This window comes from Hipposideros armiger, unplaced genomic scaffold (assembly GCF_001890085.2).
Source record: "Hipposideros armiger isolate ML-2016 unplaced genomic scaffold, ASM189008v1 scaffold_201, whole genome shotgun sequence".
NCBI classification, from domain to species: Eukaryota; Metazoa; Chordata; class Mammalia; order Chiroptera; family Hipposideridae; genus Hipposideros; species Hipposideros armiger.
In genome coordinates this window covers 916,228-942,878 of record NW_017731551.1, presented here as the reverse complement: position 1 = coordinate 942,878, position 26,651 = coordinate 916,228, and the positions used below count along the sequence as shown (strand labels likewise).

Below are 26,651 nucleotides of genomic sequence, written 5' to 3'. Positions count from 1 at the left end.
CTCTCTCTCTCTCTCTCTCCCTCTCCCAAGCACACACTTATTAACATTCTTAGTGCACATCATTCCTAGGAGGGCTCGTATAGTATACCACGTGATCATGCTGAATTGTTGTTCAGGAAGAATATTCCTCCCCTGGGGTTTCCCATTATTCCAGAACAGTTCATTAATAAACTCCTAAATCATAATAAGGTATACAATATATTTATACCAGTGTTTACATAATTTAAAATAATTAAATGTACAAAAACCAGATGAATAAAATCAAAGAAAGACATGCATGGACAAATGATGAGCGTGTGTTAAAAACCTGGAACCCAAAAAAGTTAGTTTAATATTCATGATGTCCCAAACAATCCTCTATTTCAGATACAAGATTCTAATGAGAAAGTTTAAATCATTTAGATAGAAACAGTCATTAAATCCTTTGTCTGCTCCTTGTGTGACATTAGTCAAGACACTTGATTTCTTTCAGCACTGATGATCTCATCTGTAGATGGGGACAACTGTGGCCCCTCCCTGTGGGGAATTTCATGGGTGTGGTTAGGGTCATAGGTGGTACTAAGTGTGAAAGTTCTTTGTGAACTGCAGATTTATTTACTCAGAATTAAAGTAACTGATGAAGTCATGTATTGATCACACATTAGTTGAGTACTTGCTTCGTTCTAGAACCCGTGTTAGTTCCTTGGGATTCTTAGGTGAGGAAGATGTGGTTTCTGCCTTCAAGAAGCGTAGAAGGCAGTGGGTGGAAAACAAGTCAACAGCTAGAATGCAGGATGGTGACACCCAGAATAGAGTCCAGAGGACATCACTGCAGTGGGAGGCAGGACGCCCCATCCCTATTTGATGTTGGAAATAGTTATCAGAAATGCTTTTCAAAAGAAGTGCCCTGCTGAGCCAGAGCTTGACTAGAATGTGTTGTGTTACCTTCTGATTCCTGTAGAGAGGCATGTCCTCTAAGATTTCATTGAAATGGTATTTTGGTCTAGTGGTGGGAGGCTGTAATACACAGGAGGGGAGGAGCGAATAGGAACGAAGGCTCTTTAGTCTCCCTCTCCTTGGATGTGGGCATCCTGTCATGGCGGCCTGTGGAATTATCATGATGGCAGGAAGCACTTTGGGAATGTTTAACAATGGAGGGAAAACTGAAAGCCTTGTCTGAAGACACTTCGTCCGAGGGCTTATTTAGAGATAAGCTGTCAGGAGTTAAAAGATGTGACTGAAAAAAACAACAAACATAATTGTGGGCTAATATTGCTGTTAGCAAATGGAAGCCAAACAGTGACCAACCCTACAATTCCTTACTACAATCATATAAAACATTCATTTTTTTTCTCAGAAGAGAGGAAGAAACAGATTGTTAAAAACATTTTAGTGACTTTCTGAGGTTGAGTTGTATGAGTTCCTTATATATTTTGGTTTTTAACCCCTTATCAAATACATCATTTGCAAATGTCTTCTTCCATTCAGTAGGTTGGCTTTTCACCCTGTTGGTGGCTTTCTTTGCCGTGTAAAACTTTTTTAGTTTGATGTAGTCCCATTTGTTTATCTTTCCTTTTGTTGCCCTTGCTGGGGAGACATACCCCAAAAAGATATTGTTGAGGCCGATGTCAAAAAGTTTATTGCCTATGTTTTCTTCTAGGAGTTTTATGGTTTCAGTCTTACATTTAAGACTTTAAAGCATTTTGGATTTATTCTTGTTTATGGTGTAAGAGGCTGGTCCATTGTTTTGGGTTTTTTTTTTTGCATGTACCTGTCCAGTTTTCTCAACACCATTTGTCTTTATCCCCCTCTATATTCTTTTGCTAAGACTTTGTTTGCCCTCACTTCAAAATTTGTAGCTTTTCCTCATGAATGTGCATTTCACTCATTTTATTTGTCACTTTGGGTTGCATGTCTGTTCAAGGAGCTAAACCAGGATTTTCCTGGTTCTGTGTAAAGTGTGAGATGAGTTCTCTGACTGGACCTATCTGTGCCATTCCCACCCCTTGTCTGCTCCCCTATGGAAAAGCAGCATGACTATTTATCTCCCTCCATTAGCCCACTCTTCTGGATTGAACGTGTTAAAATAATTCATCTTTACTTATTGACTGTTACTATTTATTAAGCGCTGATTTGACCTGGAACATCTTAAGAGTCTTCCAAATGAAGAGGAGGGTGGCAAGAATTTAAAAAATAAGGTTAAGAAAGGAGGAACTCCAATTTTTTGTCTTTGGTGAGAGTGAAAGGCCCAATCGTGCTAAGAGACACTTCTGGCAAAACGGGACAGAGCAGAGCTGACAGGGGGCACCTTGTTTCCCAATTCCACCCCCTTGTTCCCCCCTCCCCCACACTCTGAGGTTGAAATTCCCTTTGCTCCATTACCATGCGGCCTAGGAGGCTGAGGGTCATCTCAAGGGCCTGTCGTACTGTGACCCCTTGACTTACGTCACCTTCCCTCTCTTCTCACAGACCCAAAAGCTGTTCATGATGCACGTGAAGCTGCAGGACAAATCAGGGTGGACCTGAAATTAGGATCTTCACCCCCAAGTTCCTACTTACTGTAGAATTCCAAAAGGGCCCTGTTCTGACTGTAGTATACGTGCAAAAGTCTTCAGGAAGGGTACAGCTGTTTCCTAAATATCCTTTCATAAAGGGCTTTGAGGAGTGGTCGGCTTGGGGGGTGCCTGAGACGCAGGTGAGCCCTGATTTACTGAGCCTAGGCTGTAGGCTCCTGTGCATTTGGGCCAGGAGTATCCTATTGTAGGGGTCACTTTTTAGGCTTTGGGTACACGAACTTAATCATTTCCTTCAAGTATTCCATTTTAATATCCTCATGTCCCTACTTAGTGATATATGCTTCCTCTTTGATTGGGTTGTCAGAAAAGGCATGACGCATTTTTGCAGTGAGGAACATAGAAAAAAATATGTCATGACTTTTCTGACAACCCAATATTTTCAGTCAGCTCCTCCAAGGCCAACGCTTCTCTTCCTCTCTGATTTACTCACATGGCTCATTACGACTTACAGGATTCTCTGCCTTTCCTAATGTCATTTCCATGATGGCTTTTTGCCAACAGTCACTCTTGTGCCTGGGCACAGGCCTGTCCTCTCGTGCCTGCCAGGGGTAGGACCCTTCGTGGTGACGTGTGGGAGTAGCCAGATTTCCTATTGACAACAGTGGCTGGTTGGCCCCACCCAATGTGGGAATTATTTCCTCTAGAGATTTCCTCTCTTGCTGTCTGTCAGGGCATGTTCATCTTTTCAGTTGAACTGATTCCGTTTGTTTTAGTCACCATGTGATTGGATTGTTCACAATACCTCTACCCATCATGCCCTGTCTTACAAACCTTAGAACCACGTTCGTGTTTTTTAGTTGACTTTCTGGGTCCTCAGTTCGATTCCAGGCTCCTTGAAGGGAAGCACAGTGTTTTCTGCTTGTTTTTCTTATTCACGATGGAAAGCACAACATCATAGGTCTAGTAGCTATCCGACTGCTGATATCAGGGGACTGATGGATTACGGCTTTTCTGCTCAATCAGCAAGAAGGGGACATTTCTCTGGCAGTCAGTGAGCACTCAGATGATCTCCAGTTCCTGAAAAGCATGGTGGACATGAGTCCAAACCTGCTTGAAAAATAAATGGATTTGTGCTATTTGAATCCCAGGTAACTCTTTTTAAATTTCTTTCCTGGCACAATGCATTGTGTTAAGTCTTAGAACACACATCGATGTTGGGTCTTTCCATTCTCCCCAGTGGCATCCTCTGTTCACCTTGGTGATGGCAACCTGCAGGGGCTGCCCCCACTGACATCATGCCATGCATGGCAGCCAAGCCAGTTTTTGGGAAAACAAGCTGAATTGCTAGGAAGGGAGTGCTGCTCAAAAAGGAAAAACAATATTCTCATCTCCCGGGCTGGAATCCAAGTTTCCAGTTTAGAGTGAGTTAGCTCATTTAGAAGTGTGTCTATCGCATAGATAATGTATCTCTTCCCTTAAATGTCACATGTCTCTCCTGCGATGGAGGCTTCATCTGGACTTAGAGATTTCTTCCCTGTTTTTACTATTATAGTGAGAGCAGAGGAGGTGGGTCTCGTTCTGTCTCCACTGTTTTATGATTTTTTTTTCCCATTTCACTCCCTAAAACAGTTCTCCAAGCAAATGGTGGAAAAGCCTTTCTTAAAGGTCATGTTGGTTTTCAACCTTGCTTTCGATTCATTTTTTCCTCACCCATTGGAACATTTCCTACAGCCCTGAAGGCTATGGAAAACAGCCTCAACACAAACAAAGCCAGATCCTAAATCCAGACCCCCTTTCCTTTCGGGTCGCTGACGATGCTGAGAACAGAAGGGCTTTCTCCCAGGCAGGTAGAAGTGTAACAGTCAGTGCACCGCCTCACGGTTGAGTTCAGGGACAAGATCAGGGAAACGGTGTCTTCACGTGGGGTTGGTTTAAACTAGGTTATGAAACTAGGTCATCTTATCTTTAGCAACCGTGAATGAAAATCCAGGAGGAGGCAGGCGTGCGTGTCTGCGTGCGCTCATGTTCTCATCTTAGTCTTGTACCAAAACGGCAATCCTGGCAGACGTGTGCCTCCTTTACAAGCTTCAGTCCTCAGCATCTTGACCTTCGGGCTTGAGTGTCATCACCAGTAGTGACTTCCCCCTGCAACGGTTTTCTCCACTCCCATCCACATTTCAAAGAATGTGTTCAGGCTAATCAAGAGATCAGATTGCTGAGAGCTCCCAAGGAACTACCCATCTCTAAGTCAGCGGAGGTCCTGGACCTGCTCAGCCATGTTAACTGTGGGAAATATCTAGCCTGATTTCATGCACTCTCACTTTGTTTTCCAAAACTGTGAGAATTTTAAAGGAAATCACACTGGCTTCTGGGGGAAATCATAGACTCCTTCGCAGGTCAGTGAGAACTTTCTAGGCCTGATCTGCCCCTGGCAAATGATGAGCTAAACGTACACGAAGAAAGTCCAGTTGAAATATTTATTAGCCGTAAAGTAATTCTAAATTTTCTAGTAGCCACATTAAGAAAAGTGAAAAGAAATAGGTAAGATGAATTTTTAGCACTATATTTTGTTTAACCATATGTATAAAAAATATTACCATTTCAACATGTAATCAATATAAAAATGATCAGTGATGGTTTACATTCTTTTTTCACACTAAGTCTTCAAAATCTGCTGTGAATTTTACACTGACAGCACATCTCAATTAGTGCTAACCACATTTCTAGTGCTCAATAGAATAGCCATGTGCTTATTGGGCAGCACAGAGCTAAACCATCCAAGAAAGATTTTACCTGCTATTATCTTGAAGATTTTAGGAGAAGACAGTCCAGATATATATTAATATATTATTTTCCTTCCTGAATTTCTAAGGACATTTATACAGGATGCATACGTATAATTTTTCTAATTGTTTCAAAACGTTTGTATAAGCAAATGTTTTCATTTTGTGTAGATGATTTGTTTCTAGTGTCGGTAAGTGTTATTCAGCCTGTAATACCCAGCCCCCCAACTATCATCTTTTTACCTATAACTATTACTAGGACTTCAGTAGAACTTGAGAGCAAGGAATAATTTCTCCCTCTCTCTATATATCTACCTATGTTGATCTCTACTCTTAGGTAGCTGGATCTATCTATATGTACACTTATCTATATAAATATATGTATATCTCTAGAGACCTGTCTCAGCACTCACAAATACAGAAGAAATGTTATCTTCATTTAGAAATGGGAGAGCTATTTTTTATGGGGGGTGAGGGGGTGGGGTCTGGCACAGATGGATACTCTGAGTTGTATGCTATTTGAGATGACATTTCAAAATGGATGTGCAGAGAAGACAGAAAGGTTCCTGGGTGGGGGGAATGGAATAAACAAAAAACATGGTACACAAAAAGGAAAGTATGGCTACCTTCAGAGAAGAGTGACAAGAGAGTTAAATGGCTGAAGGTGAATAAGGAAGATTAAAGATAGACAGATTGGTGCCGTTAATGGAAGGTCTTGTATGTGCGGTTCAATTTGGGTTTCATTTTATAAAAAAGAGGGAATCATTGAAGCATCATGAGCAAGAAAGAGGCATACTCATAGCTATGTTGTAGGGGAATTAATTTTACAGCAGTGTAAATTATCAGTGAGGATGTCAGAATTAGAATTCAGAGCAGAAGAAACAAGGACTTAGAGATTAGACATGCTGTTCAGTGTGTGCTAAGTAACTTGTAGATAATGAAAGAAAATCCAGATGAAAATATGGGCAAAGAGAAGAGGACTGTATTAGTTGGGGTAATGGCTAAATATAGAAGTTGATTTCTCACTTGTGTAACAGACCAGGACTGTTCCAGGTAGGCTGGGTAGGGGGTTGGCCCTGTTCCATGGTTATTCAGTGACCCAGACAGACAGTTGCTTTTACATCTTCATCAGAAGGCTTCTAAAATCATCCCAGAAGTTGAATTTCCAGGGATCCAGGATGGAAAAGGAGCATGAAGGAATACATGTGGGAGGTTTTAATGGGCCAAGTCTGAAAACAGTACCAGCCATTCTTGCTCATGTTCCATTGGTTAAAACTTGGTCACGTGGCCATACCTAATTACAAGGGCGGCTGGGTAATCAGGTTTAGCTATGTGTTCAGGAAGAAAAGAAAAATGATCATGGTGAATGGCTAGCAGTCTTGGCTACAAAGACCTAGAAGAGAAGCTAAACCACTTAAATAGACGTAGATTTTTTTTTCCCATTAGTATTATTTCCTTAGGGCACATCCCCAAAAGTGAGATTACTAGGCAAATCTATGAATGTTTTAATTCATTATATGGCTTTTTTAAAGGCTTCTGTCAGTGTGTTTCCTTTTTCCTACCCCCAGGATCTATCTTGTTAACGTTGAGCTTTCTCACTGTGTATCTATGGTTTCATGTCTCTTTCCTTATAATCCCTCTGGGCGATCTCATGCCACGTCGCTCTTCCTCTGTCACCTTCTTCTCTGGTGGCTGTAGAAGGGCAGAGAAGTGTCAAGCCTAATTGATCAGTCATAGACAAGTTCTAGAAGCTATTATCTAATAAGCTTGAAGAGGTAGGGGAGGGTCTACTCGATTATTGGGTCTCAGACTCAGCTGCACAGATGAGTCACCTCCAGAACTCCAACAACTCCTGATGTCCAGGTTTCCCCTCAGAATAGTGAAAATGGACTCTCTGCGAGTGGTACCCAGGTATTTTTAAAAACTCACCAGGTCATGTTAATGAGCAGTCACATTTGAGGACCAGTGTGTTAGAACCGCTGTGGCTGGAAGCCTCCATCTGTTTCTTTTCCTCTTTCCTTACAAAGATCCATCTTTCTAATCAGAAACCCATTCAGGGGTGAAGTGAGCTAAGCAGTCCTGCTGTGTCGGAATCTGGGGCAAGGTTTATCAGCAGGTGGTGTGCTCTGTGCAGGGGGCAAATAGCCCCTGGCCCAGGATGAAGCCTGATTGCCCAGGGAATGAGTGATGATGTGCTGAAAAACCCGATTCCCAGGATTTGGCCATTCCTGCCTACTGTACTTGGCCTGCCAGGACTTCATTCCTGGCCTAACTGGTATTACCAGTGGTTTTTTTTTTTTTATCATTTCCCCACTGCAACATTTTCTACTTCGCTTTCTAGAAGAGTTGGCGGGATCTTGGCTGTGTCTAGATTTCTCTAGTATTTGCTGCTGTAATTATGTGTTTAGTTTCCATGTTCACTGGTAGATTTTACTGCCTGGGTTACCACATTAACCCAGTGCCTGGTGCCGGTGATGTGGAATAAATGTTTATTGAATGAATTAAAGGATAAAAGGAAGAAAAGGGATTTTATTCTAGAAATGGTTGTGCATTAAAGTTGGATGATAAATTCCTAGTAGTATAATATTTTAGATTGTGGGAATCAATTTCTTTAGAATCCCTAGCAAAGAAGTGCCTTTTCAGTAATGGATTAAGTTTATTTGCTACACATTTCATTCACTTTCAGTCATATTGCAATATGATGGTGGTTGAAATAGATGTTTTTAATCAAGGCAATAAAATCTGAATATTCAGTTTCAAGTCACTGCTGCTCTGAAACTCGTTCGCCCCTATGTTTATCGCAGCGCTATTTACAATAGCCAAGACTTGATTAATTAATTTTTAAAAATATGGTCCTCATCCATCACTATCTGAAAACTTTCAGGGTCCAAACCTACAGTTATTCGCTGTTTGCAAATATTCAAATACCAGAAGTATTTGAATATTTTTCGAAGCGGGGGGCTCTTTCAATTTGAACAATTTAGAATTATCTGGGTGAAGGCCCTGCTGAATAGGCAAAATGTCTGAATTAGTAGAAATGTATTAGGCTTTGAGTACACAGCGACTTGAAACTTGAAACTGAGTTTCAAGAAACCTCGGGCTTAGAGCTGTGATGTATTATTGTTATAAATCTGTTTTTCAAACAGTCTTTACTTAAGGTACTTTAATACTCTCATCTTTGCAAATTTGCTTAGTAAAGGCAACTTTAAGTAGAACTTTGGTTTAAATTGTTATGGAATCTGCAGTGTTGGGCCTGGATAAGTAAGCCCTTCATTGAACCATTTGAATCTTATTTCCTTATTTGTGTAATATATGTTTCAAAGATTCCCATATCCATGGAGAAAGCATCGATAGACCTAATGTCCATTTTCCTTATTGGCTCAAAGCATTTCCAAACCCCTTTTTCCATTCCGAGCCCTTTGATAGGGTCAATACCAGCAGTAGTTTTAGGGGTAAAATGAGAAATGTTTAAACTCCTTGGCTTCCCTGACTTTCTTGCATGCAAAACCTAAACCTGAGCACTTTCCCACCTTATGTCTGAAAAGAAAACTGAAGTCAGGTGGGTCTTTTCCTTCCAGGAGAATGCCGTGAATGGAGAACACCTATGGCTGGAGACCAATGCCTCAGGAGACCTGTGCTACCTGGGCGAGGAGAACTGCCAAGTCCGATTTGCAGTGAGTGTGCTCAGGCCTCAGGGCTCTGAGCTCTCTGGCGGGGGTGGCGGAGGGGCGGGGGGCAGACTTCCCAGCTGAGTCTCAAGGCAGCAGGGATCATGGTGCCTGAATTTCCAAGGAGAGGTTTGAAAGAGCTGGTCCCTTGTGAGACAGGTGACAGAGAGAGTAGTATATCAAGTTAACATGGCTTTCAAGGGGTCAAGTTGAATGGTTTTCGGGCTTGACTGTGCAGGCCCAACCTTGGTATAATGTGCTACTTTATGATGCTACCCATGATTGGTTTTGTTTGTGCGTTGGGTGGGAGAGAGGCAGAGTGAGCATGAGAGAATGTCTACTTATGGAGGGGGTTCCCGTGTGGGAGAGAGGTCTGGGTGGGGAGGGAAGGTCTCTGTGGGAGGGGAGACTCATTTGTAGGAGAGAGTGTGTGGTGGAGGGCATTACTGGTGGGTGAAGGTGGGCATGGATGGAAAAGAGTGTCTGGCGGTGGGTGGAGGCTAGCAAATTGGGACTAAGTTCTGGAGAATAACATTCTAGAAACCATATACACAATCTATAGTCAACATATTGGAGTATCCTTTGCTTTTTAAAATTTACTTTCTGTCCCTATTTAGAACAATCTGTTTAAATGTTAATTTCTCTTTATGTTCTGTGAAGACAGCATGGTTGCCAGGCAGTGAGTTGTGAGGAACTAAAATTTTAGTGTTGAGAAAGTGAACTTAAAATTTTTGTGTAGTTTAAAATTATGGGTCCGAAAAGAGCGTGATGGGAAATTGAAATAAACAAGAAAGATGTCCCTTCTTATCTGGGGAAATGGGCAACAGAACTGACATAATAAAAAATTCTTTCCTGTTGTGTTTGTTTCTTATGTGGAAGAAAGATTTGGGGCAAAATGGAGGACCTTGGAATTACAAGCGAATATGTTTTTATTCATAACTAATAAGGAAGAAATTGAGTTTCCATCAAAGTTTATAGAAAAATATAGCCCCTAAGGACTCCTCTCAGCTGCCTGGAATCACAAAGCTAGGGAACCAAGACCTTTAAAATTACATTAGCTGTTGTGAAGCCCAGTTTATAGATTTTGTTTTGAAAAGTTTATGAGAGTTTTGAAGGACCAGGGTGTTTTTGAGTAAAGTTGGGAATAGTTAAGTGTCAGTGAAAGGCCCAGCTGTACAGACTCAATTTAAAAGCAGGAAACCTGGGCTTGAATCTCAATTTTACCACTACTGTGTGAGATTGAGAACTCTTGACCTTTTGGCCTGAGCTACCTTCTTGGTAGAAAAATGGCGTAGGATTAAATTATTTTTAGTTTTGCTTTCAACTCAGCTCCGTACTTAATTGTTTGCATTTCTTTTAATCTGATTGTAAATTCAGTTGATTTAAATATCACTTTGACTTTATGCATATGTACTTTCAATGAAAGTATAATTGCGTGGAGTTTGATTAAATTAACCAAAACCAAGAGGAAGAAGCTCAGCTATTTGGACTAAAATCTTATAAATAATTAACATTAGGATCGTAGTTAACTGCATAAACACTGGTCTTGAGAACATAAAATGGAAAAAATGAAACCCGATCTCACTTGCATATATACTTTTGAACTCCTTAAACCTGGTATCAGTAAATAACATCTCTGTCCACTAACTGATTATAACTTGGTCACTATTCCCTCTAGGCCAGGAAAAACAAGGGAATTTCAGGTCCATGTAAGGAGGTAATGGAGTTGTGAAAATTCCTAATAGTGTTCTGTTGAAACTTCCTCAAAATTTCATCCTAAATACTTGACTCTATTAACTCACTTTACAAAGTATCTAAAAGATGAATAATTGTTCTCCAAAAAAAAAAAGTTAATTAAATCAATGAGGCAGCTGAAGACCCAACTGTGTTTCTTCATGATAAGTTTCTGAAGGCTCAGTTTCTTCACCTATAAATTGAAGGAAATGTTTGGAGGATTAGATGAGATGATGCATTAAAAGGACTTACTTGCCACAGCGACTCTCATAATGAATTAAAAGGAAAAAGTAAAAACCAGCAAGGACAGGAGCAGACAGTTCACAATAGAACTCCCAGAGGCCAATATATTATATATGTGAAAAATATAAACAAAGGCACCCAAATTCAAACAACTCTAAGCAGTCAACATCATGTGACTATTCAATTAGTAGGGATTGACAAAATGATAATACTCACTGCTGGTTAGTTAAGGCTCAAATGGGTACTTTCATTGTTAGCTGGCAGAGGTATAAATCTGCATACTTCATAAAATTGGCAGTATGTAATAAAAGCATTAAACATTGAGCTCTCTCCGCCTCATTTGGGCATCACATTTTGAGAGGGACACTGTTAAGCACAAGAAGACCCAGGGGAGTGTACTCAAGTTGGTTCGGGGTAGGGAACTGTGTAGTCGAAAGAAGAGTTAAATAACCTGGGTTGCAAAAGGGTGTGAAGGAGGGAAGGGAGAGAGAATGGACCGCATCCAGTGTTGGCAGAGCTGACATGAAGAAAAGGGAAGCGCCTTGGTCTTTGTTCTTAGGGAGGTAGAGCTGACTTCTCGATACTATAGGATCCACTGACTCCAACAGTGGACCTTGCGGTCTGGTTTAATAAACACCATCTGGAAATCCTGTTAGCCATGTACGTTATTGTTTCTTTTCTCCAAACGGTGCTTCAGTATGGCTGGAGTTGGACTTGGGAATCTGATGTTTAATAAGCACCTCACAGAATCATGGTGCAGATGGTCCACAAACTTAACTTTGAGAAAATACTGTATTATAAGGAAGAACTTGAACAGCTAGATCTGCCCAGCAAGGGAACAAGGTACCTGGAAAGATGGGCTCAAAGGACATACAAATAAGTTGGATGACCATCTTGATGCTGGGGCAGGGGAGCGTGGGGGAAGAGGGGGTTAGGCAGGGAGACCTCTTAAGAGAGTCTCCAGTTTAAATGTTCTATTTGCAGCTTTCTTAGGCTTGAACACAACCGTTTTATAAGAAAAATGCACTCATACACAGATCATTATATTCTCATTTCTTTTAATGAGCCACCTTTGCAGAAAGCTGACCTGTTGATAGAGAGACCAAATTATCATAACCAGGTGCTACCTGCAGTTTTCTACATGAAACGTAGGCAGAGCGCTTGGAGGAGGTGGGCACCCATCACTTAAAAGGTGCCTTTCACGCCTCACCCTGTTTCAGCAAAGCAAGTGTCACGGGTGGAAGTTAAGAGAAGGGAGGAGAAGTCAGTGTGGGTTGAGTCGACAGAGGCGGCTTCATGGAAATGGGGCTTGAGTGCAGTTTTGAAAGATCGGTACGATTTACATAAGTGGGATTGAAGAAGGAGAACAATCCAGGCAGCGGGAGGAACATGAGCAAACTCAGAGGCAGGGACAAGCTTTGTACAATGGAGGAGGCAGTCGTGAGACATGCATGAGCACCCCAAAGGGCATGTGTTAGGTAAGAATGGAAATAAGGATGGATGGCGGGGGGTGGGGCGTCCATGTTTTCTGAACCCAAACATGTTGTAAATGTCTGTGTGCTTATGAAGCATGCCATATCACATATTCTAACCCAACACAGGTTTGAGGGGCAAAGTGGCTGCTGCTGTAACATTAAGGGGGGAAACCAGAACTACATTGGGAAACTGTCCTGAACTTACGGGGACATGGCAATCGTCTGTTTAACACCAAAGCTGTCTCGCAAATCCACGACCTTCTACGGCCATATGGTTTGATATTTAGGGCCTGATATTGGAGGGCGTTGAAAGCAAGGCAGTGACATCACAGGACATGAAGACAGTTATAGAAGAGTGTGCGCCAGAGCCTCGCAGCTGAACCAGATGACCTTTAAAATCCTCCATCTTCTACATTTCTCTAGTGGCAACATTTCATACTGTAGAATGTCTGCGAGCAGACATTTAATGGGATTAAAGTGATTTCCACATCAGCGACAGTCCCCAAATTAGTAACTGTTTCTTTTTCTGGTCTAGAGAGGATAAAGGGGTGCAAAAATCATGAAACTGGAGCCAAGGGATCGCTGTTTCCCAACATGATTATGGGGGGGAAATGAAACAAAATCCAACGAGGGCCACTCCTGTTGGGTGGTATTTATTTAGATGGACATCTGTTCATTCATTGATTCTAGAAATGTTTATGGGCTGAGTACCCAGTACCAGATACTTCAGACAGTGTAGACAGTGACAGTGAATTGTGAGAGACAACCTCACAGTTTAGTGGGTGTCCTCTGTAGAAGCCGTTCTCAGGCTTGGTGACAGTATCTATGAAGATGTTCGGATAAATGTTTGTTCCCAAAGAAACTCATGCCTCCACTGAAAACCCATAAAGCAGATACCAGCGCACACCTTTTTACATGTAAAAGCCACGTGCCTACATCATGTGTGGATATACACACAGAACAAGTGTAGTCACACTGTCAAGACACACGTAGGCACAGAGGCAGCACAGGTAATAGGGAATGGGCTCTGTCTGAGCCGGACCTGAGTTTAAAACCTGCTGTTCCATCTACGTACTGAATGAGCTTGGGACATACCGTTTCCCCTCTTTTTTGCCTCCATTTTCTAATTTAGAGTATTGTTATTCCGATGGACCTCGGTCAGTGATTCTTATTTCTGGATGAGCATTGTAGTCATTTATGACACTTTAGTGTTTCATTGCATTGTTTTTTTTAATGGTTGACTCCCAGCCTGGATCTATCACATTAGAATCTCTGGTGAGTGGCACCGGGCATGAATACGTTCAAAGAAACCAACTCCACAGGTGATTCTCTGTGCTGTCGCACAAAGTGGGTAGAGAGCCCCTGAACTAATTTAGAACGAGTGTCAGGACCCGGTGAAGTGGCCTGGTCCTCGCACCTGGCATATACTAGCTGTTAGGGGCTGAATTGTGTAGCCCCAAAAGATACCGTGCCGTCCTAATGCCAGGTATCTCAGAATGTGACGTCACTTGGAAGCAGGGTTGTTACAGATGTAATTAGTTAAGATGAGGTCACACTGGAGCAGGGTGGGCCCATAATCCAATATGACATGTGTCCTTATAAGAAGTGGAGTGGATACAGAGATACACTCACCGGGAAGAAGGCCATGTAACAACAGAGGCAGCGACTGGAGAGATGCATCTGGAAGCCAAGGGATGCCAAGGCATGCAGGCTCTCCCTCGTGGCCCTCAGAAGGGTGCCAGCCCTTCTGACTCCTTGGTTTCAGACTTGAAGCTTCCAGCCTGGGAGAGAGTACATGTCTGTTGTGTTAAGCCACCCAACTTGCGATCTTTGTTAGAACAGCAAACAAATTCAATACCCATTCTCTAAGGTGAGTTACCCCCTCTGGCTGGACAGATACCTGCACGAGGCTCACATATGTGCACACACACACACTCACAGAGGTACATTGAAATCAGTCTTAATTGAGGATTTTGGCTGAGAGGTAGGTGGCTTTCTGGAAAAGTGAGCAGACAGGCAGGTCGGTGCCAGGGGCTGAGAGCTGCAGGCAAGAGAGTAGGTAGACAGTTAGGTGAGCGAGAGTGTGTAGGTTGGGTAAGAGGAAAAAAGAACTGTCAGACTTCAGAATGCTCTCGCCAGATATATCGTCTCTATTTTTAAATGTGCTTATGTCACCTTTGTGTGCATGTGGGTAGGCTCATGGGTACTGTTTTGCTTTTTGCTTTTTTGTTTTATTCATGTATTTTGCTTTCATCTTTTCCTGGTGGATGATGTTTGTCAAAAATGGCCAATTCCACCTGTAACATGCCCTTAGTTCCAAGGCGTCTTCCAATATCGCTTGTGGATGAACTAACATAATTTTATTGAGTCAATGAAGGAATGGCATTAGGGCCATGTGATGTGGGGCTGATGGGAAGGAGAGAGTGAGGAACCATGCAAAGCTGGAGACAAACGGGTCCAGATGAAAAGCCTAGCTCTGCCCTGCTTTTCTGAGCCACAGGTTCCTCTCTAAAATGCTGATGATGACATCTGCCTCTCAGGATTGGTAGAAGGATTCAATTAGTTGACACATGTTAATATCCTCCCTTCTTCTCTCCTGTTTTGCTTATATTTCAATGTTCTTAAGTTGAACGAGCTCTGTAGTAGTTTGGTTAGACTTTGGTTTCGACAAGGCCTTATGTTTGGGGTTGTCCTGTGGCACCCCAACACTGAGACTCTTAGAGAGTCACTTGTCATTTTGCTGCTGCGTGTAATATGCGTCATCTTACTAGGTCATGGGTGGGAGCAACTGAGTGTGACAAATCAAAGTGACCCTTTCTGGAAGTCTGCTCACAGGCCCTGTCTTCTTGCTGGGAAGTCAGAAGCCTCATCACTGGAGGCGATCACAGCATCTGCACACAGGGATGCCAGCCATATCCCTGGGTCTTTGCAAGAAGCTGGAAAGAAGTTTCTAGACCCTGACCTGACTGAAGGAAACTTTCAGCTTTTTGTTGTTTAAAAAAAAAAAAATCCAGCAAGGTGGGCAGGCAGGTCAAGTGACCTGGCCGGCATCGCAAGATGGTGGCATTGGCGCCAGGGAATGCTCGTGCTGGGTCTGGCCTCTCCCTCCTCAACTCAGGGTGGCAGTGGGCTTACGGCCAGGCTGCCAGGCCGCCAGGCCATGGTGCTGAGGGAGCTCAAAGTGTGTCTGCTGGGGGAGACAGGGGTAGGTAAATCAAATACTGTGTGGCGGTTCATGGAAGACAGTTTTGATCCGAACATCAACCAACTCTATAGGGTTTTAGAATGACAAAAATATGAGAAGTACTAAAGGATTTGCTTGGGAGGACTGTGAACCTGTGGACTGAACCATCTGTTGTGCACCCGCCTGGTTGAAGTGGGTGGTGACCGCTTAGAAGGAAGCACTGTGACACTTTAACTCTCAGATCTCGTCCGCTTAGGAGATGGTAGAGTTTAAAGGAAGGGTTCAAGATATGCATGACTGGAACCCACATCAGTAACTGAACTTACGGACACTCCTAAGACTTCTGGCTTTTGGAAGCCGCTCTAATATGAGACAGAAGTGCGCATATATTCAGCTCATCTCACTGAGCACCTGACAAATTCTTGCACCATCTTCAACTCTCCTGAAGGCCCTTTGGTATGTCCAGTAGAGGAACTGCCAGATTTCATGTACCTTTGGTCTTTTTATGTCTCAATATTGGTGTACTCAATGGTGTTTCTATCAGTATATATAACCCAGAGATCCAGGCATTGTTTGTGTGAGGCTTAGAGTTGTTTAGAAGTCATGGTCCTTCGTTAATTTTTAAATGTGCTGAGCTGTTCATCCTTAAAGGGCACCATATATCATATGGGGATGACTGCATCCCATGTGCCATCCCAAGAAAAGGGCTTGCAGTCAAGAGAGGTACCTGAAAGTGATGGCAGGGTACACCTGTGACTGCAAGAGCTAAACAAGTCCACTGCACTTACAGAAAAGAAATTTTAGGGCTGGCCGAGTGGCTCAGTTGGTTAAGAGTTGGCTTAAGAGTGCAAACTCTGAGCAACAGGGCCACCCGTTCGATTCCCACATGGGCCAGTGATGCTGCACCCAAACTGAGCTGTCGCTGAGCTGCCAATAGGTGGCAGGATGGCTCAGCTGGTGTAACAACAAGATTGCCTGTTCAATGGTGGGCTACGCCCACCCGCAACTAAGACTGAACTTGATACCTTGAGCTGAACTGTCTCCTGGATGACTCAGTGGATGGAGCGTGCGCTCTTAACAACAAGGCTACTGGTTCGACTCCCACATGGGATGGTGGCTATGCCCACCCGCAACTAAAATTGAACCCAGCACCTTGAGCTTAGGGGCCACGAGCTGCTGATGGGAAGCCAGATGGCGACTGGTGCCCTCCACAATGAAGATTGAAGAACAACAACTTGGCTGGTCCCCTCCCCCAATTCCCCAATAAAATCTTTTAAAATAAATAAATAAATAAATAAAAATCCAGAACCTGGTCACACCTGGTCTATTTCATCTCTGGAAGATGGGCAGATGCTAGCTTTTGTGTATCTGTTTGCTGTGGGCAAGACAGTGAAAGAGTAAGTGCCCAGCGCCCACTGCCGGGCCTTTCTGCCCGTTTGTGCATTCCTGGCAGGTGTGCACCACAGAGCACCAGCACTGGACTCAAACCTCAGAATCCCTCCATGCCTGTTCAGCACGGCGGATCAATGGTCTGCACTCCCAGATGGTGGCTTGGCTGTGCGGGATATGGGGCAGTCATAGGGAACTGTGAGTGTGGCAGTAAAGCCCAGGCAGCTTGGCCAGCTCTTTGAAGTTGTTTGAAGATGCCATCCTTAGGAGCTGCCAAGACCACTCTGTACCCGAGGCCCCTCCCACCCTTAAAATATGGAGATGCTCATGAGTCAAGATAACTCAGGGAGAGCCTAGCCATCAACAGAGATAGTTTTGAAAAAGCTTTTGCACAGACAGACTCTGCCCTTGACCCCTAGTCGGTGGATGTGAGTAGAGGGAGTGGGGTGTTTCTGTGGGTGCAGGTGATGTTGCCCGTATGTGTCTGGCCAGAGGGTGGGGCCTTTCCATGAGACCATTCAATTGCACACTTAGAACTGTGTCTGGCGCATGGCAGACCCTCAGTAAATGCCAGCCATTGTTACTATTCCAACTATCATCGCTGTTGTTATAACTAATTATTTGGCATAGAGTGCGGTCCATATACTTGAGAATATAATACTGATCCTGCCTACTTCATGCAATAGAAATAGCGATGGGATATGAAGCCCAGGGGGCTTTAGGGTTTCGTCAGTTTTTCCTAGGGACCTTGGATTGATGGTATCATAGTCTATTTGCATTGTCTACCTAAAATGACATTGGAGAGCACTAAGCTCATAAAAACAATATGGGGTATTGTTCATTAAAAGAGGCTTGTGACCAAAATAAGTTTAGAAAACACTGAACACCTTTAATATACAAATATGCATTATGGAGCTCTAAGAAGAGCATAAGGTATAAAGGTTTTCCTACTTTTTTTCTGGTGGCAAGGGGAGGACTGTTGAACCCGTTATTTTTCCCACAGAACATCCATCGACGTCTTGTGGGATCTCAATATTCAGTGGAAAAGTATTTAAGACATGCTCACATGATGCAGTTTTCCTAGGACTTGCCAATTTTGATCAATAACAACAATTTGGTGGGGGTGGGGTTACTGGAGGGAGTTTAAGGTAAAGGAAAGAAAAGTCAGAGACTCTTAATCACCACCTAGCTTCATAACTTTTCTGTATCTGTGCGCACACACGTATGTGATTTTATTCTGAGAGAATAATTGCCATCACTTTGCAGTGATAATTTTAGATCGAGGCTGCTTTTATGTGTTTGTACCTGAGTATGTGTTTATGTGGTGTAGTCCTGTTGTTGTTTAATATTGGTATGGTCCCGTGACTTAATAAAAATGATTTGCATCTGATTTAGCACACGTAATGTATATATCACACTGCCGGTAAATATTCTGCACTTGGTAATGATGTCTTACTGGAAATGGTATGGATAGTTGCGTGTCTGTGAGTGAAAACCATATTGCCGATCAGGGATAGAGTGTTGGGAGAGCCAGGACTGAAATGGTGGTCTTCCTGGGCTAGACTAGTTGACAGACTTTCTCTTAATGACATCGCCAATAGCTTGGGATGTAGGAAATGGCAATGAAAAAAAATAGCGAGTTCACCACGGCTTCATGTGGCTTCTTATGTGGCAGATACAATCTTCCAGGTTAAAATAAATATCTCTAAATTATTGTTTAGAAATCTTAAAGCTGTGACCTTTAAACAACAATTGCATCTGTTTCCACAAAGTGAACTAATAGTGTGAATATGTTAGGATTCATACTGCAAGTAAGATGGCGTATCTAGTGCTATTACAGCAGTGAGGATTAAAAGGCAAACTTTGGTGGTTCTTAGTTTACCTTAAGCCTCAGACCTCCGCTATGCCCTTGATATTAACCTCAGAACTAGAGAGAGCCATCAAGACAACACTGAGATACCGTTTTCTGTTGTCTTCATTATGACTTCTGTAATATATCCAGCCCATCCTCATCATCCGTCTTCTTGAAATTTGGAAGTACACTTGTATTTGTTTATGTACGGCTCTAATTGTGTGAATTTCTACTTATAAATGTCTGTATACTTGTAATTATATTTATATACCTTTTTGCATGTATAGGAACACTTCAGTTAATCTACTATAAGATACATAATGACTTTGCTGTGAGATGATTTTGAAAAGAGTGTAAAAATTGAACGGGAGCAGCCTCAGAAGCAGTGGAAAGCACGAAGACAGGAAGGCAAAGTTAAAGCTATTGACTGGCCACGGTCATACAAGCGAGGACCTGCTGCCACCAAAGCCGCGACGCATAGAGGAAGCAAATGGGAAAAAAGAAATAAAAGACAAGAAGCAGAAAATACAAAGCAGAAACAAGAGACGAGAACCACAAAGTGCACAGACAGTCAATAATAATAGTTATGGAAATACGAAGTGTCCTTGGGTAAAATGAAAGCAAGGCGTGGGAAATAGAATTATGGATTTTTGAAGGTTTCTTTGAGCTCATTAAACTGACATCCCTTTTTAATGCATCGTGATCAGGAAGGAGGGGGCAGAAGGAAGCCTAAGCGGCGTGACAATCTCCGACTGGTCAGTGGAGGGACGCGTTCAGCATTGTAAAACCCAGCCCTGAGAGCAGCGGGGTTGGTACTTTCCATTAAATGTATATCAGCCAATACAGATTGGCCAGGCCATCACCATACTTTTCATCAGTAACAGCTGCAATACATATTTGTTTCCTATGTCAATAACTGCACCTGAATTTTACGTAGAATTACAAAAGATGGTAGTGGTATACACTTGTTACCCAGTCGAGGTGGCAGACTTCCAGGATTCACCTGTGTTGAAGCCCATCAGAGAGTTCTTGTACCTTCTTCTCATTAAAACTATGTATTAAATTCACCAATATAAGAGGTTTTTAAGCCACTCTTAAAGAAGATGATTTGGTACAAGTTTTAATATAAAAGTAAGCTATTGAGATACATGCACCCTTTCCCCCCTTAACATGAATCCTGTGTCATTCTGACGATAGCTTTTTCTCATCCTAACTTCACGGTCAAACATAATGAGGTATCATTCTTTATAACCAGCTTTGAATTAACACGGCCTCTAGCAATTTGGTCCTTGCCAAGTTGTTTTTCCTGGGAACCTCAATTGGCTGATTTTCAGGAGGAGGAGAGGTTTTCACGTGTCTTTCTAGTTCTCAGATTCAGCTCACTTTTACTCTTTCTCTGCGTCTCCAGGGAAGCTATGAACTCGACCCTCTGGGCCTTAGCTCTGGTGGGTCCTGCTTACCCTGTAGAGTTACAGGTATACCCGAGATGACTCAGGGGAGGTGACTCTAGAAACATAAACACTTCACATGCAGATGGCTTCAGGTAATGTGTTCCTTAGAACAGAACAAAATATGCTGTTGAAGAGCAAATTTAAGTGAGTTTTATTGCGGTACTTTAGAGGCAATCCCTACCATAACACAGCATGAGTTGTGCGGTCAGCCGGAGCCCGCCAGCAGCCAGCTGACAGGCCTGGGAGGTCTGGGAGCAAAGCTGACCTTGGCTTCCAGTTATTCTACTGAGAGACGGAAGGCCCAGGTATGAGAAATCTGTTTTAGCCTTAGGGGAGGCCCCCATGTGACTGGAAACAGGGGTCACTCTTGCATCTCTGCCTTTTCTGTCTTATTCTTCTCACTCTAATTCCAGCCCTAATTGCCTAATATGTAACTTAGCACTGTGGACTCTCATTGCTTATTCTCTTTCAGGAAAAAAAAAAGCCAGTGTCTTAACCATGACCTACAAGACCCCATGTGATCTGGCTGCCATTATTGTCTGGTCTCATCGCCACCGGGTTTATACCCCTCTGGTAACACGGCCCCTTCGTCTCTCCTCAAACCTCCCAAGGTCCTCATGCCTCTGGGCTTTGCACTTGCTCTTCCATTTGCCAGAAATGCGTTTCCACCCAGATACCTACATGGCAAACTCCCCCACTTCCTTGTGGTGTTTCTCAAAATGTATCTTCTCACTGAGCCCTTTCCCGGCCAACGTATCTACAACTTCAACTTTCCCCGACTCCTGAGACTTCCTGTGCCCTGTTCTCTCTTTAATTTTTCTCTTTAGCGCGTATTTCTATTAACATATTACATATTATGCTTCCTTATCTTGTTTGTCTGTCTCTTCCAAGAGAATGTAAGCTCCATGAGATCAAATTTTTTTTTTTTTGTACACCTTCACCGTTGTATCCCCTCCTGGGACAGTGCCTGGCCCTTAGTAGGTACTCAGTATTTATTGATTGACTGAATTATTACATTATTCATGTCATTCCCTCTCACCTTTTTCCTTCTGCTTTCAGGTAGTGCTACATCCGGGCACCAGAATTAAATTATTTTTGGCCACTTTAGTCTCAAATACTCTGGTACTTTCTAACATTTGTATTTCTCAGCCTGAATTTCAGAACATTAGCATTCTTTCCCCAATCTGCCTTTCTAGCCTACTCTGCATCACCTAACCAGGGCTTCTGTTCTGGAAGGCTGGCCTACCTGCCCCCCCCCCAATTCTGTCTAGCAGGTTTCCTCCCCATCCCCACAACTGTTACCCAAATAAATGGCCTGAGGTCTAATTAGCCTGTAGATGTAGGTAGAATCACATGATCGGCAATAATACAGACTTCCTGTTCTTTTTTTTTTTTAATTTTATTTTTTTTATTGGGGAATTGGGGGGATGGGAACAGCACTGGGGAATTGGGGGGAAGGGAACAGACAAGTTGCTGTCCTTTTGTTCTTCAGTCTAGTTGTGGAGGACGTTGCTTCACTGGCCCAAGTTGGCACCATCATTGCACTCTTCCCAGGCTAGGCAGATCAGTCGCCAGCTTCTGGGCGGCCGCTCACTGCGGCTGCTGGCCGCTCACGCTGGCTGCTGGCTATACACGGTAGCCCATGGCAACTCACTGCCACAGGGGCTGCAGCCTATGCCGTCGCAGGCGACTCATGGCAGCCCAGCTCCAGGTTGAGCTGTTGTTCAGCATCTTAGCTGTAGAGGGCAGTGTCACTGGCCCTCATATGTGGGATCCAAACCGGGGCCCTCTGGTGTCCCAAGCCAGCTCTTAACCAACGCGCCACTCGGCCGGCCCCCAGACTTCCTGTTCTTAACTCGACCCACTTACGTGAGAGCTCAGCATTCCTCAAAATAGCCCTCCCAGCAGATGTTTCTGGGGCTTCCCAGAAGACACCTCCTTTGTGCTCACAAGCCAGTTGTTCAGCCATAAGCACCATGAAGCCTCTCCCCTACTTTCCCTCTATTGCTTGTAGAGGTCTTCCACCCCTCAAGCACACGTAGGGTGCCTCCTTCCCTCTTCTTTGGGGATCGCCTGCTGTGAGAATGCTTATGTGGGCATTTTGTCTCATTATTTCAGAGCCACCAGTTCTCCGCCCTGGAGCTGGGTTGGGGGCTGAAGTGGGGAGAAAGCCCTTCTCTGCAAGCCCTACCTCCTTTGCTCCCTGCCTCCCTTCCTTCCAGAACAGCTGTTGAGTTCCTGTGTGTGTCAGGCACTGTTCCTGGTGTTGGATTATAGCCAGAGAGAAACACAGAGTTCCCCCATCTTCTTGGAAGTCTACTGTGGGCCTCTCTGGGAGCGCCCTGCTCTGTCAGCTCTCCTGTAGCCCCTGACGACACAGCCCCTCTGGCTTCTTTCTACTCCTCAGGCTTGGGGACACCCCGCTCACTCGATTCCCCACCCGTGTGCACACACAGACGCCTCCACACTCACCAGGCAAACCCAGTACCCAGTAACCCCTGCAAATGGACACCTGTGGGTCTGGTGACAGTGCCCCATTGGACTCGCCAAAGCCCGTCCCAGTGCCTTTCAGGGAACATCAGACCTACTGTGCAGTGAGACTTCTCCCTGCTGGAGTGTCCTCAGTGTTTCAAACGCATACATCTTTTAAGGCCCCTTTCAAGAATTTGCTTTCTCTGTTAGATCCTTTTCACTGACTCAGCCTCCGAGGTTTTACCCTCCTATAAATGAGAGCTCTTGTTTCCTGCGCTGCCTGTTTAGCACGCAGCCAGGTGTGGCCTTCTCCGGTTCATGACCTTTCCTTTCACGTCCTCCTGGTCTCCTCAGGTGGTTCTCGCGCTCCTCCCAGGAAGGACAGAAGCGTCTTCCTGTTTACTTCCTGCGCAGCTCTCAGCGTTGCTTTATACACATGGGGCTGGTTAACATTATTTATGGACTGAATGTCCCAAATGTGCTTTGGCAAGGTCAGTGATTAGCAGACTGTTGCAGCGACACAGACCATCACTCAAGTAGGACACCCCCGGCTGTCCTAAGTCCGGATCGTGGCATATGCAGACTGAGGCGTATGGGTATACATTTGGGCACTGCGTGGGTATTTCTGTGCACCCGTTTACGTGAGTCCTCCTCCCAACCTCCTGTTGTTCCTGCTCCTTGTTGCAGAGATTCTGAGGTTCTTTGGGCATCGTTTAGTATCTAGTGTATCAATAGTGAAGGGACCATCTCAGAGGGATTCAGCCCTCACCCAGCCCTTGTCCGTCCAGAGGACACATGGCCCAAACACTTGGAGCTGTGACAAAGGAAGGTCATGGAGCAACCGTAGTCAGGCCTTTGCACGTGGAGCGAGGGCTCCCTGTGGTGGACCCTTTGCAGAGAGCTCTCAGATTCCGCTCGGACCACAGACTCCCCTGGACATGTGACTATGTCCAGGATCACGAAACCCTGTTGTCACAGAGAGACTTACTGATGTCGTGAGGAACCCTTATAGGGCTTGCGGGAACGTCAGCTCGCCACCCTCCAGGTTTGTCCGGAATGTCCTGTACGCCACTTGGGGAAGAAGACAACCCTATGGTGTCCAGGAGGCCATGCTTCAGCCCTGAAATCACATCAGTGGAACTTCCAGATCATGTCGTTCCTCATTTTTCCTAATACCAATTTACAGATTGCACCCCAGGCTCCCCAGAGAGGCAGAACTTGGCAAACATGCTTGTCATTGCTTCTAATTAGGTTTCTAAATAAATAAAAAAAACACCTTGTTTTCATTTACCTTGGATTATACAGCCACAGTGTGGCGCCTCATGTTGGCCCGGGGAGGCCATCCCCACTGAAATGACCCCGGATTCCTGACACTCTAAAGCAGCGGTCTTCAACCTGTGGGTGGCGACCCCTTTGGGGGTCGAACGACCCTTTCACAGGGGTCGCCTAAGACCATCGGAAAACAAAAACATATTTACATTACGATTCATAACAGTAGCAAAATGACAGTTAGAGAGTAGCAACGAAAATAATTTTATGGTTGTGGGTCACCACAACATGAGGAACTGTATTAAGGGGTCGCGGCATTAGGAAGGTTGAGAACCGCTGCTCTAAAGGCTTAGGAAGTCCCCACTTTCCTGAGCATCCCTGCCCTTGGAGAGGAACAAAGGGCAGCCTCGCCTGTACCCCGTTGTCCGTCATCTCTACTCCTTGCACCCCGTGGCCCTGTAGACTGAGCTGTGTGTCCAAAAGGGAGCAAGAAGGGACGATACAATTCTCACTGCCTCACTTGCTATTTCCCCTCTGCCTGATCCTTAACCCTCCCTTTGTTTTATTCCTCAGCATGATTCTTCTGCTCTAAGAAAGGGGAAGGCGCTGAGAAATCACGGGGGCCAGGACAGCTAAGACCAGCCCACCAGGCTCTGAGCCCCCGTTTTCTTGCCCTGTCCGGTTCTTCCTTCCCACTCCCAGTTTGGTTGGGTTCCTGCCTGGAGCCCTGCCCCTGGCCATCCGTCCTTCTATCGCTGTGGCTCATCGTGGGGGTGGGGCTAACGGACGCAGAGAGCCCTTGCCTTAGTCCTGGGAGCCTGTGGTCTGGACATTCTCTCTGGAGTGAGATGCTGCCCGCTCCAAGCGTGGCTCAGCCAGCAGCAGGCTCTGGCCTCTGAGCTTTTCTGAGACAGGGAGACCCAGAAAGGGTTGCCATGCTGGCTCTGAGGACTGAGTATTTCCTTTTACGTGTTCCTCTTTGGACCTGTGGTGATGAAACCTGTGGAGCTGTGCGTGTGGAGGGGAGGGACCTTAAGACTGCGGCAGGAGAGAGATGGGCTGTAGGTGGGCTCATTTGCCCCATCTTCAGGGAGAAGCAAGGTTTGTTTGGTTATGTACCTTATTGGGAAGGGGCAAGGCCAGCCTCGTTGGACGCGCTTCTTGAGGTCAAACTTCAGACTACGAGGGGTGACAACTTCAGTTACCTTGGGCAGCAAGGAGGCCCCAACCCTTTAACAAATCATAGGCCTGTGACACTCGGTTTCCCTTCCCTTCCCTCCCTCTTCTCTTCCTTCTCTTTTTCTTTCTATCTATCAAACCCTATTAAGTACCAGCAGGTATTCATGGCTACTTAGTGAAAATTACATCTCTTGCTCAAAAGAAGAAAAAACAGCTTTCTTGGCGGGTCGTATGGATCAGGGACTTAGGACCAAAGGAAGTGGCTGAGCGGGATAGGATTTGACAGTCCACTCTTCACCAGGGACAGTATGTACTTTCTACCACTGCTCATCTCTGATCTTTCCATGCCCAGCTCCGGTGGACTAAGGCTGTGACAGTTTTGCTCCTGTGCTTGATATGAGCTGGTGAGGAGCTGTCACTGCTTCCAATGCCAGCGATACCTGCAGTGTGGGAAGCGCGTGGGGCCAAGTCAGAACTTGAATGTTTTCTCTTAGGATCACCGTTAGGGCTGCTAGTTCGATTTTGCCCACCAGCTGAAAGCACAGCATATCATGGCGTTGCTATTATGTGATACGTCAACATTTTCAATATTGTTTAACAATATTGAAACAAAATTCACTATTGTTTAAAATTAGTTTTATAACTTAAAGCGCTTCGTATATTATCATGATGTGATGGGATATGATCTATATCATATCCTGTATTGTCTTAGTTTTCATAGATCACACACACACACACACACACACACACACGCACGATTGTAAACTATTAGATTTCCTTTGACAAAATTAGTAAGGGCGCTAAAGGTTACTTTATTTGATATTTAAAGGAGTAAGCCTAATTGGTCTTTACATTTATTGATGACAGTGAATTATTACATTTTTATAATGTTTGAGCATGTTTGGGGTCACAGGTCATATGTATTTTTTAAATTATGTTTTTGTGCTAGGTTCTATAAAAACTAAGTCCCAATTTGAAGAATAACAGCTAATCTGAATTAGTTATAATGACTTTTCTTAGTTTATCAGTTTTTATAATGAGGGAAGCATTGGCTTAAATACGAGTTGTTGGGTTTTTTTAAAAGAAAAAGTGAATACCTGCAGTATTTAGACTGTCTTGATTCCTGCATTTTATCTTTGCATTTAGTTTACATCTTACAAATAAAAATTTTAACATAACCAAGAATAAAAAATTTCTATATATTTGGAGCAATTTCTGCACAGAAGCTTATTGTCCATCTACTGCGAATAACTTGGACCAATTGACATGTAATCATGAACCAAGAAGTTGGCAGTGAAGACTTGTGATAAACTGGGATAGTTTTTATCAGTTGAGGAGCTGACATCCGTGTAGTCAGATTATAGATTATAGATTCTACCTCAAAAGGCACGGAAGTCTGTGATATTTTAGGAGGGTCCTTTAAAATTCAATGTTGTTTAAATAAAATTAGTTAAAAA

At 44.0% G+C, this 26,651-nt stretch overlaps 1 protein-coding gene across 4 annotated transcripts in view; it reads left to right on the top strand.

The window, feature by feature from the left end:
* DGKI (diacylglycerol kinase iota) overlaps window positions 1-26,651 on the top strand; it is a 258,634-nt gene that overhangs the window by 1,525 nt on the left and 230,458 nt on the right. For all 4 annotated transcript variants that reach the window (XM_019653280.1, XM_019653283.1, XM_019653286.1 and 1 more), the window contains exon 2: window positions 8,857-8,952. The gene's annotated coding sequence lies outside the window, so the exon portion shown is untranslated. The remainder of the gene's footprint in view (window positions 1-8,856; window positions 8,953-26,651) is intronic.